Raw genomic sequence first — 17473 nt, forward strand, 5'->3', positions numbered from 1 at the left:
TCAATATAGTAGGTTTTCAAGTGTTATAGACTGGTATGTCTGGTTGTGAAAATATAGTATGGTAAAATTATTACATCACTCTGGACAGAAATATGCTAACTTCTACATTAGCTCAATATTAATGATCAATATTTTACTCTAAGGAAAATTGAAGTGCTGATGAAAAGATGCTGGACTGCTAGCACTGTCCCATGAAGGTATATCAATAGATACTTGCTGAGAGATCACTACTTTATGTGCAAGGGTTAATAAATTAACCTTTAAACCTTGGTTCAGTATGTTTGCTTGGGGTTTTTTGCTTTGACCTCCATTTCTGTCCAAACTCTCTTTCTAAGCCATATATTTTTACTGTATTATATTTTATTTTAATTTGGTGACCAAACTTGAACAAAACATTTCACACACAGGTAATTCTAGTGTTTATATATATTATATTTTTGGTATTTTTTCCAGAGTCAAGTTTATAAACAGCAGACTTTTTCCGAAAGAAAATTTGAATCCAGGCTGATAATATGTACACTAAGTTTGAGACCAACACAAATTAGGTGAACTGAAATGTTTTAGATATAAATATTTTAAAACCTTTTAGATCCCAAATGATTAAGAGCATATGTGCAGACATAAACGTTACAAATATATTTAAAAACCATTATCTAGTATGCCTCAAGCATTATATAGATTTCATTTATAATTTTGCAAGTTTTAATTATGTAACAGCACCTACAGCTATGGAAAGGCAAGATAAACATTGCCATGAGAATGAAGTAAGTAAAAATGACTATTTTAAATCAAGTCTACCTTAAGTTACGTGCCAAGACTCATGTTTAGAATTCTGTATTGCCCCTCTTAAGTTGAACTCAGCATTAACATAAAGAGAATGCAGGGAAACACTTTGGTCTGCATTCTTGTTTGGGATTAACTCTTCCAAGAGAAACACAGAAATCTAGCTGCACGTCTCGACAGGTAATAACAGACTGTTTATCCCCTATATCCATGTGCAGAGGGGATCCTCTGCATGTGGAACACCTCCTTTCTAACTTAGTGTGCTAACCTCTCTCCCCAAAATCCCATGGGCAATAAAATGAAAAGGTAAATTCTCAGGATGCAATGCTTAGAGCCATGGAACCCTCCCACTGAAGGGCAAAGCCCTACCAAATAAAAGTTCTGGGGAAAATTCCCTGGAGGGGAACTTCATTGATCCACCGACATTTAAACACTCATGATCTTCAAAGGACTTTACAAATATTAGTGTTGTGATTCCTCCAGTCTTTAAAAGCTGAACTCCAATTGAGGATTATGAAATCAGAAGAATTTTAGGAAAACTGATACTGTCTCTCTTTCAGTCCCACACCATGTGTTATCAATGGCCTACCCATCTAATTTTTACATCTTCTGCACCCCATCCTGGCTAGCCATCTGCATGTCCTCAGGGAGACATGAGCCATGTCTCTTTGAGAAACATTATGTAAATGAATTAACTTATTAAGGTAAAAAAACCCACTTGTTTTGAAATATTTTGTTTTATAAAGCAATTATTTGAATTCTTATCAATTCATACAATAGAAATTCCATTACTAATTCAGGATCTATTATTTAAGAGGAAGGGTGATCTAGAATATAGGGAACTGGAATGGGATTTAGCAGACGTAGGTTCAATTCCCGGCTCCACCATAGACTTATTCTGTGCTCTTGGATTAAACACTTAAGATACTTTGATCTAGATTCACAAAAGGACTTAGACACTGGGTCCCACTGTGATTCACAACCCCTCCACTGTCCCAAGCTGCCACCAAACCCTGTAGGGAACTAAACTCACTCAACTCAGAACTCACCTACCAGACTGGACACCATATACAAACTCGCACAAAACTGCAAGAGGACCTTCCTCATAAGTTGGGATCTGGGAGATCCTTGGTGCAAGTCCCCACTCTGCCTGATGGAAAGAAGGGATCTGACCAGGGATCTGCCACCTCTCAGGAGAGTGCTCTAACCACTGGGCTACAGGATATTCTGATGTGGGGGCTCACTCAATCTGTCCTATTTAGGCTAGTCCACTGTGGATAAATAACGAAAGAGTCACTTGGCTAGAGAGAGACTGAGTAAGCACGAGAATGACTCTATAGCTTGGTGATTAAAGCAGTCTCCTGGGAAGTGAGATACCCAGAATTCAGTTCCCCTGCTCCAATGACTATTTGAATTATTCATTCATAGTGGAACTGTTTCAACAGGAGAGACTAATGGACCCCCCCCCCCCACATCAGAATATCCCATAGCACAGTGATTAGAGCACTCAGCTGAGAAGTGGCAGATCCCTGTTCAAATCCTGCTCAGGTGGAATGAGACTTTAACTGAGGGTCTCCCTAACCACTAAGCCAGGTTTTTCTGAATCCCATTCTTAGGCACCTATTTCTCCCTCATTCAATGTATAAGGAGCTTAGGCACCTAACTCAGGCTTCATGAATCCCAATGATTTTCTAGGTGCCTAAATGTCAGGCATGGTGACACTCACTGTCACCACCCAAGTAGTCCCTTACCTTACAAGTGTGTCAAGAGGATAATGAGATGCCTACATATTAAAGTGACGAGGACCACACAAGTACCTGGACAGATAGACGGGAAAATGGCACGTTCCTCTAAATCAGATAAGCTCTCTTAGCTGTACACATATAGGGTTTGAAGATGCAGATAGGTGGGCATGTCAAAATGATGGTTAAGATTTAAAAGGGACATTTGAAAATATGGCTAAAAAAATCTTTTCAGATTGATTTAATGGGATACTGTATGCATTAAAAGGTATGTGTGGGCGGATTCATTTGCAGGATCAGGGACTAGAACTGTGAAAGGAGTTTAAGTGGAAACAGTAATTGCTTTTTCAGTACAAGAACAACAAGGTGCCATTGCACAGCTGTCATAAGTTGGCCACACATATGCTAAATAAAATAAAATCCAATTTGGATTCTCCTGGCATTTCTGAAAGAGATTTTTTTTTTTAAATAAAACACTGGTCTGAATCAATCTAGATGGAAAACAAATATTTAAGTGTCCAGCTAATCATTTCATTTTATTTAAATTTAAGACAGATAGAGATTATACAGACATAAAAACCTGCTCCAAGGCTTTACAAAATCCCTCTCCAAAAAGAAAGTAGCACAAAATGATAAGCTAAGAAATTCGGTTTTAGATACTTTCCCTTTTTGAGAAAAACAGACACAAACTTCAACAAAATGAAAAGTCAATTCTGAGATTTGATAAATAAGTGAGACAACTAAATTCATAAGTGCTCCAAATGTCATCTGATAAACAAGACACAGACCTGTTAATAAAATTAGCTTGTTCAAAGAAGAGAGGCACCCACTGTATTCATCAATTAAACTGATGTCCATGCACAATATCAGTGAAAGCAGACTGCAATGAGTGTCTTGTTACAGAACATAATAGATATTATAGGGATCCATGAACCCATAGCAGAACAGACTTTAAAATGTGATTCTACTCTATTACAATGACAACATCAGCAACTTCTAACTAAAATTCAAACCATTCCACTTCAAATGCAGTTTTAAAGTTTCAATCCGAGAAAGAGTTCGCCACAAAGCTCTTAGTTAGGCTCTGAAATTAAGGGTTTGGCATTAGATATAGGTAATTTCATAGCCTCATCAAATTTCTTCTCAAACTATAGCGATTTTCACAATTAAAAAACGCACCCAGTGAAGACAGCACAAAAAGTTAAGGTTAATTATATTTTATCCTGTGAATGCCATTCCTTTTCGAGGCAAAATTACTTTGCTTATTAAAGTTAGTTGCTTTTTTTTTATTCCAGAAGGATATCGACTGCTTCAGAATTCTGTTTCTCGTATACTTCAGTCCTACTGAAGTAAATAAGAATATTTTAAGACAATGGGATTTGGTCCTACAGCAGCAGTCCCCAAACTTTCCAGGGTCATGCCCCCTTACCCCTGTGCCCAATCAAAATTTCTAATTTATATATATATTATATATATTATATACATACACACACACACACACACACACTCAAGTACTAGTAGTAAGGTCTAATGCCCCAAGCTTGCAAAGACTTACATATGGGATTAATTTTAATGATGTGAGTAGTCCTCCTGAGTTCAGCATGTACTTGCCTTTGCAGGTTCAAAGCCTAAAAGGGAAATTTTAAGCTAAGTATTACACTGAAACTCATATTTCCTCAGACATGGCCACTTTCTGATCGTAACCCTCCTTCATCCTGCATTCTTGCAAGTGCACAGGGGGCCTGTGACTATCTACCACACAGCACTACAACTTCTAAATGCTCAATATTACTTGCATCCATGTAGGACTTCCAGTTACATGAACTTCAGAGCAACAACTCTGCACACTTTGCTGTATGCTACACAACTAAATCCTCAAACAAAAAAATGACTGAATTTTCTGTTTGAAGACAGAAAAAAAAATTGCAGTAGGTGTATGTTGGACTACCAAGACAACAACCTCCACGGTTAGCTAGGTAAATCCTGACAGTGCATAACCTTTTTATTATGAAACAATTCTATCCCAAGAGGGTTACAATACCTTCCCCTATTACAAAGCATTGCATTAAGGAATTATAATAAATATTATTTTTAAAATGTAGTCACATCAACTTTACTTTCTCTTTCTGTTGAGCTCATTGCATGCCACAATGCAAGGTCAGGGCTCTGGGAGCCTTCCCTATTTCAGAGGTTGCAGAGACTGAACTTGTTGCCAGGTTTTCTAAAGCCAAGGGTTCCGTAGACAATATATGTCTTCCACCCACTCTGTTTTTAAACCTTTTTATATCTTAAACCATTTTTTGAATAGTTGAGCTGAAACCAAAACATGATTTCTTATTGGCCAAGCATAAATTGGATTATACTACGTCATTTGAAATATTTTAACCAATGTAAAGATGTCAATGTCATTGTTCAAATATTTTTCAATAAATAAAAAGCACCCCATTAAAAGGATTGGGTTTTTTATGTTGAAGAGAGACTGACTACAAATGAAGGAACAGTTCGTGATATCAGTGATTTTTGACCATTATAGGCCTGGCTGGAGTACAACGTAAAATATCTTGTTAACAAACACCAACATAGCTGTTTAAACCACCAAACAATTGTTCACTTTTCACTGTAAGGAAAGGCCTGTCATTCTTTAATTATTATATTTTGGAATTTTCCAGGGTTCCCATAGGGATAATGGAAAAATAAAGATCACTAGGTCTATTCATGTAAAAACACAACAGACAAAAATAGGTTTAGGCTGTATATAGTGATTCATGGTGTCATGTTAGTGGAAGGTTTGTAAACATTTTTGGTTATTTTATTATCTCAAGAAACAGCTATGGTAATATACAGCCCAAGGGCTCCATAAAGAAGGATAATTACTAGTCCAAGAAAGATCAATTCCCTAGGCAATTTATTTTAGAATGGTTTGTACCATAGACAGGTCATAGAATCATAGAATATCAGGGTTGGAAGGGAACCTGGGTGAGATAAACCCAAGTGAGATTGGGGTCATGCTGATTGGCAGGGGTAAACATTTTGAAGAATCTGCAGGAACAGAGCAGCCTCCAATTGAAAATTCACACGCACAATTGGTCAGGTCAGTCCACAGTTTAGGAGTTCTAGATACTGATACGTAGCTCTTCCATAGTGGGGTTACCATACATCCGTTTTTTCCCGGACATGTCCGGCTTTTTGGTAATCAAACCCCCATCCGGGGAGAATTGCCAAAAAGCCGAACAGGTCCGGGAAAAATACCGGCCAGGCACTTCCCCTCCCGGGCTCCAGCTGCTCTGCTCCTCCCCTGACTCTTCAGCTCTGTTTAAGAGCCGAGCTGCCTGAGCGCTCTGGCTTCGGGCAGCCCCCTTGCCTCCGGACCCCGAGCCGCCAGCCAGGCACTTCCCCTCCGGGCTCCAGCTGCTCTGCTCCGGCGGCGCAGGGTCCGGAGGCATGGGGGCTGCCCGAAGCCCGAGCACTACCGGCTTCACGGTTTGCCGGGCAGACTCCAGACTCTGGGCCCCCGGCTGGGCGCTTCCCCTACCGGGCTCCAGCTGCGCTGGGGAAGCGCCGGCCGGGGGCGCAGGGTCTGGAGACTGCCCGGCAAACCGTGAAGCCGGTAGCGCTCAGGCAGCCCTTTTCGCCTGGTTGGGGGGGAGTAGGGGGAGTTAGGGTGGGAACATTGGGGAAGGGGTGGGGAATGGGCAGAGTTTGGGGTGGGGAAGGGACGGAGTTGGGGTGGGGAAGGGGCGGGGCCAGGGCCCGTGGAGTGTCCTCTTTTTTTATTTTTTAAATATGGTAACCCTATTCCATAGCAGCACTTCTGAATAAGACACTCCCATCTCTGGCTAGTCAGAACAGTGATTCTCAACATATATTTTTTTAATGAGGGACCCCCTAAACTTAAATAGACAAATCTGCAGACTCCCAACCAAAGGTCACATGGGGAGGTAAGGGGAGGGTGTCATGTACCCCTCCAGATTTCTGCCTTCTATTTGCCAAGCTCCCTGAAGTGCTGGTGTAGCAGGGCAGAGCACTGGTGTGCCTCCTTGACTAGCTGGTGCCTGCTTGGGGAGTCAATGGCTGTGAGGCATCCCCCTTCTGATGGCAGGGGGAGATCTCTCTTCTGCAGTGATGCTGCAATTTTGGGTTGCACTGCCTGAACCCAGACAGTCTGGGTGGCCCCCTGAGGTGAGTCAGGGAATGGGGGAGGCGCTTCCTCCCTGAGCTCTGCCGCCCAGGGCTAAGCCCAGTCGTTGGCAGACCCCTGAAACCTGTTCATGGCCCCCCAGTTGAGACCCTGTGAGCTAGAAGACCGTCACCCACCCTGGAAAATTATGATCTTCCACTCCCTCCCAATGGAACCACAGCAATGCAAATCTACATGGACATGAAACATTCAGCCCTCAGGAAAATGCAAGGTGCCTCCTCACCAATATGAGCACAACAAACCTACCCTCTGCTCATTACACTGGCTCCCTGTAAATATCATATCAAGTTAAAGCTGTTGGTCCTTATCATCAAGGGATTTCATGTTCTGGGGCCAGGATAAGCACTCTACTCCTTCGTCAACAGCCAAGGTAAAACTCATTCGTGCAGCAGGTATCAGCTTTCATGGGGGGCAGGACTAAGCCTATGGCACAAACACCCGCAAAAATTATGAGCCACCACAAATTTAATCACCTTCCATTATAAGAGGAAGGCTCACCTCTCTTCTACCTTGCCTTCAATAGCACATTAAATAAAATTTCAAAAATCCACAACCATTTTATCATGGGAAGAGAAAGTACATGTGACAGCCGTTAGTCACCTCACTTAACACACTACTGGAAGGCACTCTGATAATACAGAGATGGGCACAGTGTAAGAGATTGAACAGAACAATTATGCAGTATCAACTTTTCCTTTCATAGATTATAAGCACTTTATAGTTTGGTACTTTCTGCAGAAGGACTTTTTCCCCTCTCTCCAGCCTGGAAGGAAAGGATTTAATGTTTTATTTTAGGGATTAATCCAAACCCATTGAAATTAAAGTTTTTTGATTGTCTTCCATCAGCACTGAATCAGGCCTTTAGTGATTCTGAACTATGTTAATGGTATTTTTAAGGTTTTAGCATACAGTTTAACCAGGGGATTAAAAAAATATATAGTGAGGTGAGAACGGATGTTCAGTCGTAAGAAGAGGGACCCTCGGGAGAAAGCCCTGCCTTTGGGGGGTGGGCTTGAGTTAGGAAATATAGAAACTATACCCTGATCAGGAGCACACAGAGGCTCACATTCTCTTTTCTCCTCTATGCATTCCATCTTTTCCGGTGGGCACATGAAGAGTTAGACTCTAGAACAACTATGGAGGCAATGAAGACCTTGTTGATCCAAGAGACTGCTTTGAAGTACAGAAGTTCTGACCTAATTGGCCTTGAAAAGATGGTCTCGTTCCGCCGATGCATTTCCTGGTTTCCTGTTGACTCTACTGCTAAGGAAGGAGTGATGAATACTTAATAAGGGCACTGATGGAGCTCAGAACCCCACAGGATTACTTCCTAAAAACTCTTCTAAGAGCCTGGTACGGGCAGAGCAGCCCATATACAGTACAGGTGATATAGCATCAGCTTGATGTGGAGGTCTGCAAAGTGCTGCTAGAGTGTACTTTTGGTGGTTTTTTGTTTTTCTTGCCTTCCATAATTCTTTCTTCTTAATCTGATGATGTGCAGATGAAAAGAAAACAAAGCACTGTAAAAAAATAAACCTCTCCAGTAAGCACCACTTCAAAAAACAAAAAGGGGAGGGGAAGTGACTGAGCAAGAGGGAGCTGTCTAAAACATGACCAATTTACTTGAGACAAGAAAACAAGTGGGGAAAAATAAAGGAAGCCCTGCCCCCAGGATAGCCTAAAGGCACAAAAAAAGCTTTGTTGGAACTGGCTGCCAACTCTCTGTTTAGCACATGAGATGCAAAACCCTGCAGTCAGCAGTGATAGAAGCTGGATTACAGAATGTTATTTAGACCAAGGTAAAATATAAGCCACAAAATTCTTCTCAGTTTTAACAGCTAAGACTCTGTTTTCACTCTTTTGGAATTCTTCTTAAAATATTTTTCCTGATGAACAGTAAGTGCCAACATCCGTAGTGCAGTTTAAGAGAAGCTGGCAGTTCCTGCGAATATGAAATACACCCGCAAGTTCCTGTACTGTAATGGTATAGTTAGACACACAATATTCTGGCTCCTATTCACATTGAAAAAAAGTAATGTGTTCCCAGCTAGGTCAATTGGAGATCATCCAGCCATCTTTGGCTACAACTTATCCCCAAAAATTCTTAACCAGGGAATTTCAGATCAGGGTAAGAAATGAGATTTCACTTTCATATAAAAACAATCACATGCAAAACAACTCCAATGTTAACAAAATATCCACTGCAAAGATGGATAAATGCATCTCTGTCCCACAAAAATAAACCATGTTAAAAGAACATTATTAAGGATGCAAAGTCAAGCACTCAAGCTTTTGTGTATGTATTATGATACATTCTTTAATCACCTAATCATATGCCATTTTTTCCACAGGACCCCTGCCTCATTCAGTTCATAGGATGGACCTGCTCTGGGGATGAATCATGGTTGCATAGTAAAAGAGGCTGTTGTCTGTAGGATCCCTGCCTTATTTTTGCAGAAGAAGGTGGTGTATAGTGAGCAAGTCAGGAGACTGCAGGAAGAGAAAGGATGGCCGAATGTTAAGGCAGTTGAATATTGACTTAGAAAACTGGATTCTATCTGCCACAAAGTTCATATGTGATACTGGGCAAGTCACTTTTCACAGGTGGTAACTAATTGTGTGTTCTTCATTTTTTGGATGCCTGACAGGAGACCCTGGGGTCTGATTTACAGAAATGCTCAGCACTCACAGCCCCAACTGAAGTCAACAGTAACTGTGCTTTGAAAATATAAAGTGCTATTTAAGGTTAGTTGCTCTGAAAAATCAGGTCCTAGGTGTCTCACATTTGGCACCCAGAATTAGCTGTCCCCACTATACCCTGTCTCTCCTCCTAGTATCTTCCCACTCTGCTCCCTACCTTCTTCAATCTGCTCTGATTTCTAGTCCCAGTCTCTTGCCCAACAAGTTCCAGCTGCCCCGACCAGTTTCTCATCCAATCTCTGTCTCCCCCTACCCCTCTCTAGCCCATAGGCTCCCAGTCCTCCCCATTTCCCTCTCTAGCTCCCAGTCTCCTTGCCCAACCAGTTTCAGTCTCCCCTCATACTGATTCCAATCTTCTTGTCCAACCAGTCCCTGCTTCCTCTGCTCCACTGGCTTCCAGTCTCATTGGCCAGCCAGCCTCAGTTTCCCTCTCCCCCACTGCCAGCCTCCAGTCTCGGTCTCTTCAGCCCCCAGCCCCCTCTTGTCTCAATCTACTCCTCCCATTCCCACCTCTGGGTCCCACTCTTCTCCCCTTCAGCATTTAATTAAGCAGCTCCCTCCTTTTCACAGCCTGGGCCTAATGTGGGGAAGGGCACTGAAAGCACAGGAGAGAGAGAGAGACGCTCTCTGTTCTTAGTTCTGGCAACCTGGACCAGGCACAGCCCACAACAGCTGGGAGCCGCAATTGCATGGAAAGCCTCGGACAGGAGCATGTTTAATGTAGACAGAATCGTCTGAGAATTTAGCTGCAAAGCTCCAGCAATTCTCTCCTAAGTGTATGCAAACTTCAGTTTTTCAAAGGTTTATAACCTGCCCAAATCTGGCCAAGTTTTCAAGGGGATGGCAAAAGGCACATCCTTGACACAAAATTCCATCCTTCCTTTGCCAAATTTCACACACCTGCTCCAAACATGGGGATGTTAGAGTTTCTCAGTAAAAGGTCTCCAGAATTATTTTAAAATGGGCAAAACAATGTATTTTGAACCAGCCTCATTCTCAGAAATGGCTGAACCATTTTGGATGACATTTCCCAAAAATATGCAGCCTAAGGCAGAAACCCAGCCTGGAAAATTTCCGAACTGTTAAAATATTGTGGTTTGATTTGTTGCAAGAACAATCTAAAATATCAAATAAAGCAAAGAGAGGGCTTTGAACAATATTAAACTGCATAGCTCCTTACATTGCATTGACAGAAAACCTAAAACTAAACAAAAGTATGTACACCTAAAAGAAAAAAAAAAATCAACTACACAACCTTGGTTAGGTCTCCTTTTACTTGCATCATTTTTAGAGAAGGCGTTACATATCTTCAAGCAATTGTTTATAATAAATGTATTAAGTTTAACAGTTTGATTCTTACATCAGGTGTTGGGAATTTCACTGAATCTTATGGGACATAAGGAAAACAGTCAGTATCATTCATTTTTACACAAGACATATTTCCTGTAAATAAATAAATTAAAAAAAAAAAAAAAAAACTATGGAAAGCCCTTTGCCCTCCAGTCTTACAACTAGCTACAGAAAATGCTCTAAGCCCAGGGGGGGAAAAAACATACATCACTTTTCTTCGGACACAATTTTTTTGGATGCATAGCTATATACTTATATACATTTCAGCACAGGACTTGTCTGAATGTTTTGCTTCACTTCTGAGCTCCATGTTACTTCATTAATCATTATTATTATTATTTAAAATTTTTCTCTGGTAACACCTAAATATAAATATAAAATAAAGGTATGGGCCTTGTCCAAATGAGCTTCAATATACAGTTTCTTTCATTGTTATTTGTCTTTCATATGTCCTAGCAATATTGCTCACGCAGCCATTATAAGTGCTCAGCCTGCAAAAGGATCTGTGCAGGCAGACCCTTATGCCCATGAATACTTAATGGAAATCCACATGCGCACATAGGTTTGAACAGGCACTTCTGTTTGTATGACTGGGACCTCAGGTTGTAACATATATAAAACTTTTCTTGGAATTTTAAAAATACTTAAATTCGTATGTCTAATAAAATAATATTTAGCATCACCTTTCTAGAGTCCAGAACCACATTAAAAGTCAAAATCTCCATTTTATTATACAAATGTAAACTTCATAAAATGCACCACTCAATGTGACAAAATGAAACTTTCTATAAACATTTGTTTTATTTGATATAAGTAGAGAGCACGTTTAAAAAAACAGTAATCTATTAACACACTAAATTAAGGGATTTCTCATTATTACAATATCAAAAAGCCATTATATCTTAACAATTTATAAACAACTATTTTTGATCAACATAGAGAATGAATGCAGTTTACAGGTCTTTACAATTTTTCAAACACCGTCTGAAAAATGGAGGTGATTGATGTAACATATTTCAGTAGGGAATACAAAAAGCTATACTGGCTTTTGCCATTGCAGGGAGAGGAAATAGAATTGCCAGATGTCCACTTTTTGACCGGATACCCAGTTGAAAAAGGACCTCTGGCGAACGGCGCTAACCAGGCCATAAAAAGTCCAGTCGGCGGCGCAGTGGGACAGGCAGGTTCCCTACCTGGCTCCGCGCGACTCCCGGAAGCGGTAACATGTCCCTCTGGCTTCTAGACATAGGGGCAGCCACAAGGACTCTGCACGCTGCCCCGGCCCCGAGTGCTGGCTCCGCAACTTCTATCGGTCGCGGGACCTGCGGATGGGGGCAGTGCACAGAGCCGCCTGGGCAGGCCTCCACCTAGGAGCCATACATGCCAGTCGCTTCCCAGGAGCCAGCCACTTGAGGTAAATGCCGCCTGTCTGGAACTCACACCCCGAACCTCCTCCTGCACCCCAACCCCATACCCCAACCCAGAGCCCCATCCCATAACCTGAACCCCTCATTTCTGGCCCCAGCCCAGAGCCCGTACCCTCTCCCACACCCCAACCCCTTGCCTCAGCTCAGAGCCCCTCCTGCACCCGAAACCCCTCATTAGCCCACACCCCCAGCCAGAGCCCTGACCCCCTCCTGTACCCCAACCCCTTGCCCCAGCTTGATGAAAATGAGCTAGTAAGTGAAGGTGGGGAAGAGCAAGTGAGGGGGAGGATGGAGTGAGCATGGGGCAGGGCTTCAGAGAAGGGGTGGGGCAAGGTGGGACCTTTGGGAAGGGGCGGGACAAGGGTGTTCGGTTTTCTGCTATTAGAAAGTTGGCAACCCTAATAGGAAAATTAATGCTGTAAGAAGGGCTCCAGAGGTGATCCCGGCAATTACAGGCCGGTAAGCCTGACTTCAGTACCTGGCAAATTGGTTGAAACTACAGTAAAGAACAAAGTTGTCAGACACATACATGAACATAATTTGTTGGGGAAGAGTCAAAATGGTTTTCGTCAAGGAAAATTATGCCTCACCAACCTACTAAAATTCTTTGAGGGGGTCACCAAGCATGTGGACAAGGAGGATCCAGTGTATAGAGTGTACTTAGTTTTTCAGAAAGCCTTTGACAAGGTCCCTCACCAAAGGCTCTTAAGCAAAGTAAGCTGTCATGGGATAAGAGGGAAGGTCATCTCATGGATTGGTAAATGGTTAAAAGATAAGGGGAAAAGGGTAGGAATAAATGGTCAGTTTTCAGAATGGACAGAGGTAAATAGTGGTGTCCCCCAGGGGTCTGTCTTGGAACCAGTCCTATTCAAAATATTCATAAATCATCTGGAAAAAGGGGTAAACAATGAGGTGGCAAATTTTTGCAGATGATACAAAACTACGCAAGATAGTTAAGTCCCAGGCAGACTGCGAAGAGCTACAAAATGATCTCACAAAACTGGGTGACTGGGTAACAAAATGGTAGATGAAATTCAATGTTGATAAATGCAAAGTCATGCACATTGGAAAACACAATCCTAACTACATATATAAAATTATGGGATCTAAATTAGCTGTTACCACTCAAGAAAGAGATACTGGAGTCACTGTGGATAGTTCTCTGAAAACATCCACTCAATATGCAGCGGCTATCAAAAAAGCAAACAGAATGTTGGGAATCATTAAGAAAGGGACAGATAATAGGATAGAAAATATCGCTTTGCCTTTATATAAATCGATGGTACGCCCACATCTTGAATACTGTGTGCAGATGTGGTCGCCCAATCTCAAAAAAGATATACTGAAATTGGAAAAGTTTCAGAAAAGGTCAATAAAAATTAAACTAAGAACAGCCGTACTGGGTCAGACCAAAGGTCCATCTAGCCCAGTATGAATGTTATTTTGGTTACAAAAAGTCAAGCATTTGGAAGGTAGGAAATGGCAGTATTTAGGCTGCCTGTACAATCTTTATTCAGCCCCCTTGTGCATATGCATTATGATACAATCTCTAATTACATGACTGTTTATATGATCAGGCCTTTATTTCTGAATCCTCTACAGCAGTCACAATCTTGTTTGCTGTTTCCTTATTAAATGATCGCTATAAAATAAACCTGAAATATTCTATGCCTTCCTTCTAACTCATTTCATTCTCATGGGAATGTTAATCATTCAAACAATTTTCATTAATTTGGATGGATACATTTGCATTTATAATAATATATAGTAGCTGAATTACTAATTCCTATGAATTAGTGTTTCCAAAAATAATCACCCACCCTACCATTAATACAAATAGACTGGAATTCATTATGAAGATGCTGGTTCAACTGACACTGAAAAATACATTTTCTAATGCCCATGTTAACTTTGCATTCTGTAGTTTCCATTAACAGTTGGCTTTCATATAAACTAAAATAGATTATGCTCTCTTGCCACATATCTACATGTTTTGGTCCAGAATCTTCTTCAATAAAAGCAAGGCTTTTATGATGTCTCTAACAATTCATTTGCAATACATAGTTTTGGACCCAGCATGCAAATTTATAGATTCCTGATAGAACCAAAAATTGTAATTTAAGTTAAAATGTACTTAATTGGAATTTCTTTCTTCATCTTTTAAAGGAGACCCTCTAGGTCCTCATATTGTCCAACTTTACTAACCCTCCGTCCACCTCTCTCATTCTACCCTCAAAGGTTCTGTAAATCTACCCACAGGACAAGATGGTTCCAACTAAGACCTTCAAAATATTTAATATGTTCGCTGGAAGGATTCCACTCACAGCAGCAAGTCTAATCACTGTTTCATGGTACTAAACACACCACCACCATTGCATCATTCCTAATCACTGCTGGCTCAGAAATAGGAGATAAGGTCCCAATCTTACAAACTCTTATGTGTATGTATTTGCAGGGTTTGGGGTAAGTGAAGAATCCAAACTTGGATGCCCTGCAATGAAGCAGAGAGCTGTGATCTATGTGACTACATAAGACAGGCTAAAACTAAGTTTCAGAACTTGTATTTATTAATACATTAATTATTACATTGTCATGTATAATTAAATAATATACTGATAATTGTAAATACAGTATGCTTACTCATTTCGGTTCTATATTTCAGTGCATGATAAAAGATAGTGAGATTGACATTGTTGGTTTACGTCACCGGGTTAGACTAAAATACTACTATTCCAAATCGAGTACAAGGTAGTACCTTCACTCTACATTAAGGCAAAAACTTGCATTCCATTATGAACCCAAATTTTCCCCCTCCACCACATCTCCAAATAAGATCTTTTCCCACTTCAAATGTTTTAGGCCTTTTGCATGCATGGCTAGCAGAGCTCTTTTTGCTCATATTAGAGGTGACTTGGATAACCTGTTGTCAAAGTTACGCTGTCGGGGGGTAAAATACTCATCACGTTTTGAAAATTCTTCTACTGCATTTTTGCCAGGATTTATCTCAAAAGGAGTTTCTTATAGAAACTTGTCTTAAACTGAAATTTATTTTGAAAAATCTTGGCAAAATATAGTGCACGTAACCAATTTGGAGACAAGTAAAGGATTATTTAGGAAGTTGGGGGTAGATTTTCAACAAAGCTCCAGCAACTCTCATTTAAGCACCTAAATATGTAGCCTGATTCAGGGCTGCCCAGTTCCCATTTAGTCACCTCAGTGAAGTGCGCAGTTTTTCAAAAGTGCTCAACGCCTAGCAGCTCCAATCGTTCTTATTTAGGTGCTTAAATGGGAACTGGGTTCTTATAAAAATCTGACCTAAGTTATGGTTACTGAGTACAAGTGTTTAAAGTCCTAAGCTTTCATTTTTAAATAAAGTAAATCCTCAGCCCTATTTCTGGCAAATACAGAGATAGGGTTACATTTTGAACATTATGTATGTAGAGTAGGTATGTCATGGTGATTAAAATATTTTTTGAAATATTTTAAATTGCACAAAGACATCAGTCCCCAACAGTCCTCTTGCGCAATAGTTCACAACAACAAAAAAAGTTATTAGGGCAAAATAAAAATAAAAAATGGCAATTTCAAAGGAAGTGTAAAACTTAAACTACTTAATTAACAAATTATTCTCTCAGCCATACAACAAGAGCACCTAACTCAACCACATGCACCTGGTGTCTTCTACTTCTGATCTATATTTTTGTTGAAATTTTCTTACCAGCACTATTAATTACTTACTCATTAATTACTATAAGCACAATAAGGTTGTAAGATTGTCACACTAGATGAATTTCCCTCTGAAGTACAAATGTCATAATTTTTCTTTACTACATTTAGAGAACATGGCAAAGATGCCAATGCAAAAAATAAAAATAAAAGGAAAAGTAGTCAAGATTAGATTTTACATGCACCTATATTATAGACGCATATGTATGCATAAAATCTATCTTTTTGAATTAAACATGTAATTTTTTTAAGTAAGGTCCATACAATCCATTATTGTTGAAAGGGACTTCTAATGGGTCAAACAGTCCATCTCTCTACAGCATGGCAAAATTGAGCTAATTGTTTTTAAACTATTCTTGATAGATGGGTCAAGCCAAGCCTGGACTATTTCCATAGCAACATGTTCCATTGCCTAAAGTTTTCCTTAATACTTGGGGATACAATTTCCCTGCAGTACTTTAAACATATTTCTTGTTCCCTTCTCAAATCACTATTTTGATTCCAGTATTAAAACATAATTCTACATACTTGTAGACTGTTATTCTGTATTCCCTCTGGGTCCTTGCATCTAAACTGAACATTCCCATTGCTTTAAATTTTGCCTCTTCAGTTTTACTTTCCTAGGACTTTATTATTTTGCTGCTGTTCTTTGTCTATATCTTATTTTATAGAATGTGATTATTAAAACTAAATACTGTACTTTAACTAAGGGCTAAACCACTCCATACACAAGAGAATAATCACTTCCCTTATTTACATGCAATATTCAGATTTATGGAATACAAAATAGCATTTATTTTCGTCCCCCCCAACAGCTTAACACTGTTGACTCACTAAATTTATTATCCAGTACAACTCACAAATCACCAGTTTTCCTTTTTATCTGTATTTGATTAGTCCTTTCTACACTAATCATTTTCCACTTTGTCATAAAAAAGTGCTCAACTGTTCATCTAAATTCAATTAATCTATCTTCAAGAGCATTCAAAAACATCTATACAACGAGAAACACCCAAATGAGAATACAGAAGTAATTCAATTCAAATACAGTACCTAGTGTAAGCAACTTCAGTAGTATTAGTTCACAGGAAATGAGCTTCTTATCTAATGGTTTTAATGAACGGGGCTATTTTATACAATCTGGTCTCCTGGGATTACTTTGTTGTTGTTATGTTTTGAAAATGATCATGGAAAAAATAAAGTTATTACATTCACTAAACTGAAAAAAATACAGAAGCAAAAAGAAATTTATATTGAGGATAGTCATTGTGTACATTTTTCCCCAGATAACCCATGTAAAACAAAAAAGGAAGCACAGAATTGGATTGCTTAAAAAGGAATTGAATTGGATTGGATTGGTGGTCAGGCATCTGTTGTTTTTTTAATCCTGCAGAATTACAATTGACTTCAGAGAGCAATTTAAAAAAAACTTTTTTAATAAGCAACTCAACAAACAGCAACAACAAAAGTTTAAGATGCTAAAATGCTTGACTCTCAGGAAAGAGACGAAGAGGAAGATTCTATTATAGATAGAGAAAAGGTAAAAT

At 39.9% G+C, this 17473-nt stretch overlaps 1 protein-coding gene across 9 annotated transcripts in view; it reads right to left on the minus strand.

The window, feature by feature from the left end:
* Window positions 1–17473, minus strand: part of CDC42BPA (CDC42 binding protein kinase alpha) — a 337912-nt gene that overhangs the window by 230743 nt on the left and 89696 nt on the right. The window lies entirely within an intron of this gene.

The sequence above is a fragment of the Trachemys scripta genome, chromosome 3 (genome assembly GCF_013100865.1).
Source record: "Trachemys scripta elegans isolate TJP31775 chromosome 3, CAS_Tse_1.0, whole genome shotgun sequence".
Lineage (NCBI taxonomy): Eukaryota > Metazoa > Chordata > Testudines > Emydidae > Trachemys > Trachemys scripta.